Raw genomic sequence first — 4,147 nt, 5'->3', positions numbered from 1 at the left:
TATATCTCTATCAGGAGTATTCATCAGTCGGTCCTCACTAGCAGTACGGGAATAGATCCACTCCTGTAGCTCAGCAGTAACATCAACCACTCTAGGAATATTGTACATATCATCTATTGAATAGAGAAAAATAATTATTATGATAATGAATCAATAGTGGTTAATCTTACGTAATCTATCAGCCATGCTATCATGAAACAGCCATTTATCTCCTGCTCTAGTGTAGCACACATAATGACTGGCCTCAATACATATCACTGACAGCAACTCCATCTTTGAAAAATTGGTAGCATCACTAGTCCCTGGGTTAATATTGACAGCTTCTACACGATGACCTTTATGCCCTTGATGCACTCTTTCATCACACTCAGAACAATAATAAACATAACGATCAGTAATGTTGAAAGGATCCTTAGGACAAGTGTAACAAACAGAAGATGCTGAATCTCTTAAACAGACTTTACACTTTTGACCACCTCTAGCACCTATACAAGAAGAAATTAATAATAATTACATTAGTCCTTACTGGGGTCCATTAATGGTTTCACATCAAGTGTCAGTGATGGAATTATTTTGCTGTACATTTTGAATTCTTTACCAAAACGTGGCATCTGAAGCAACAGTTTAGAAGGAACCTACACATCAAGTGTCATAATTATCACTAGTTATGATAAGTAACATAAACTTACTCTAGTGAATGAGATGTTTTGTTCATGAAACATTTGTGCTATCAGTTTATCTGTTTTAGGTACTTCAGTATTATTAGGATCAATCTCAAAGAACAGCTGAATGAAAAACTCCTTTTCAATACCAAAAGGACGTCTATTGTAATATTAATTAATGATAATGATTATTAATTATTTACTTAATAGTGAGAAATGGAGGTATATGAAGCACCTCCTTAAACAAAAGATTAAGAAATTCTTCAGGATCTAATAATAATAATGACAATCATTAATGATAATGTCATATAGTTTACCTTTTTCATCAGTTTTGGCTCCTTTCATTCTACCAAATTCTTCTAAACTATCTCTCAATCCCATTATTGACTCATATCTTGCTAACCCATACCTATACATATGACACAGGAAAACTAGTTAAATCAGTTATAGTAACCCAATATTATAAACTTATAACACTCACTTCCTCAATGGATTAATGATTCCTTTCCAAAGGTAATGTTTAACTTTTCTTCCCGCCTCTTCAGTTGGTTCTTTGAATAACAAATCATCAAATGAATCAGAGAGTGCAAATAATCCAAACACAGTGGAATCAAGGTAACATGAATTATGATGACCTTGAATACCACGTGGTCTATCACCAATGTACTGATTGAATAGATCAGGAGATCCAATAGTGTCAATTTCTTCAGTTACTGAAACATACTTTGCTAATGCTATAAAAAGATAATAAATAATTCAAGTATATTAACATACGGTTATCAATATCTTGTCTCATATGTGCTGGTACTTGTCCTTCATCCATATATCTTGTGTCTTGTTTAAGATTATTCAATGGACAGAAGTAAGCTCTACCATAAGGACAGGTAAAGAATCTTCTTCCACCCCATGTACCATCAGTACAATCTCGTAAGGGTCTCTCCTATTAATAATGCATTAACTAATATATAACACATAATGACATACCAATTCCACTCCAGCTATTGTTCCAGGGTAGTCAGGTACTGTCCCTATCCACTGTACTACACCATACAATGGATCACCTCTTTGTGTATCAATACACAACATTGAACCAATAGTGAACTGATGATGAGGATCAGGAGGGGGAAGACCAGATGAATACTGGTCGGAAGAACCACAAGATGAATACTGGTCAGAAGAATCACCAGGTAGATAATGTCGATTAGTACCAGGAGAGTGTCGCTGATAATACTTACTATCAGATGAAGAGAGGCTGGTGTATCCTGCTTCATGATGAGCTTTTGGTGATGGTCTTTGTAATCCTTCAGAAACAGGATTGACACTTTGTTGATGACCTTCAGGAACAGTACGATAAGGTCGAACATCTAAGTAGTTGTTGTCTACAGGCTTAACTTCTCCTCCATTAATAACTTCATATTCAGCTGGATCACTACCACCATGTTGGCTCTGTTGTCTTGCTAGTTGAAATCCTCGTTCTTCTTGTTGTAGCCTTTTTTCACTGAGTGGCTCACCAGATTCTATGTGCATCATGGACTCTGACATCTTTTCCATTTTACTTTCAACTACCCCTCCTGTTTGCTGTGTCTTGTTGGCTTTCTCAATATATTCTCTCTGAGATCGATATTCTTCTAAACTTAAACCATATTTCTTAGCTTTTTCCTCTTCCCACTTAAGAGCACGAGCTTCTTGCTGCTGTTTAGCATAATCCTCAACATGAAGTACAATGCCCAATGCTTCAGGAAGGAGCAAACGAGTGTGAGTAAAACCAACTTTAAAAACTTCCTGACCACGACTGCCAGTAATGTCAAGACACATACCAGGGAAATGCTTATCAGTAGATAAAAATGCCTTATCCTATATAAATGTATAATAGCCATGATAGATACATGTATCTCATGATCACTGTATTTATAATCTCAACCCAAATAATGATAAAAGGAAAGTGAAGAGAGGAGAGATAGAGAGAACCACATGGGAGAGTATAATTACCATATAGCTGAAAATGTTTGTAGCCCAAAATTTCCATAGATTTCACATTTTTTAAATTCACGAAGCGAAAATCGATTTAATATACGGTTTAAGATAGCCAAAAAGTAGAAAACCACGAAAATTAAAGCCACAAAATTGATTTTTGAAGGGATCCGTGAAATTTTTGGGCCACAAAAATTTTCCGCTACACAGTAATAGTGTATACTAGTTTATTTTCGTGGTATAAAATTTTCGTGAATCTTGCATTTCTAAGAAATCACAGAATTAATTTTTGTGAATAGCTTGCAGACTGCACAATGTGGCAATGGAGATGCAAAATCTTGTAGAAAAAAAATTGCAATGGAGCAAAAAACCACAAAATTTAAAAAAATATTTCACTGCAAAAATAAACATAGAATTCAACCTCACTTCAAAATGGCTGCCATGACTTTTGCAACCTTTACATTGAATTAATAACAGAATTAAATGCATGTACAGTACAGTGTATGCGTGTATAGTCTCGCCCCTTCACTACCTGTGGAGGAAGGATCTGGAGACACTGCTATCTAAAATGTGTGCCTTATGCAGAGAAATTGACGTCCCAATCAGATTGCTCAATTGCTTGCTACCTCCGCAGGTAGCAAAGGGGTGGGGTGAGACTAATCTACATAAGCATGATATCAAGTTATCTCACTTACCACATCAACTCCAACAGCAGCAACAGTAGATAAATTTTTGTCTCCAACTCTAGTTGTCCCCACCCACTTTATTGTACCATTAAATACTTCATCTTTTACTGACTTCACAACCACACGATCACCAACTTTAAACTTTGACTTATGATTAGGATCTGTTCTTGTTCCTTGCACATCAACTGCTTCAGCTTTAAATTCTTTAACGTTTAATATACTGGTTAAATCACCAGTGATCATAGTAGCATTTGTAGCAGCAGATTTCTCATCAATAGGATATTGAGATTTCTTTGTTATCTTATCCATAGATACAAAGATAGCATCTTTGGATCCACAATGGAAATATGGATCACCATTACTGGTACCTCTACCACGATATCTTTGTTCCTAATAATAACATAAGAGTACATGTATACTATGATCTGATCGTATGTGTCAGTACTTACTTGTATTTCAATACCAAAGTGTGTCCCATTCTTTCCTTGTATAGGACCAATGTAACGTATGATACCTTTGACAATGGAGGGAGCAGCATCAGGTTTCACTTTCAATTTAAATATAACCACATCACCAATGACTAAATTCAATTTCTCCTTCTTTATGTCATATGATTTGACATATTCCTGCAATCGTACGCCAGTAGGCTCCACTGCTAATAGATACTCCAGCTCTTTGTCACCTAATGGACATACATCCATAGTCCCACAATGTAAAACAACGTATTCATCATCTCGATACAAACGATAATTTGGTGGAGGCTTGACACTCTCGATTGGAGGTATCTCTTCCTTTGTTTGTTCAATTACAAGTTCTCCTTTAGGTACT

The sequence above is a fragment of the Amphimedon queenslandica genome, unplaced genomic scaffold, assembly GCF_000090795.2.
Source record: "Amphimedon queenslandica unplaced genomic scaffold, v1.1 AMPQUscaffold_13507, whole genome shotgun sequence".
Classification (NCBI taxonomy): domain Eukaryota; kingdom Metazoa; phylum Porifera; class Demospongiae; order Haplosclerida; family Niphatidae; genus Amphimedon; species Amphimedon queenslandica.
The sequence above is the reverse complement of the archived record's forward strand: the minus strand, read 5'-3'. Positions refer to the sequence as shown.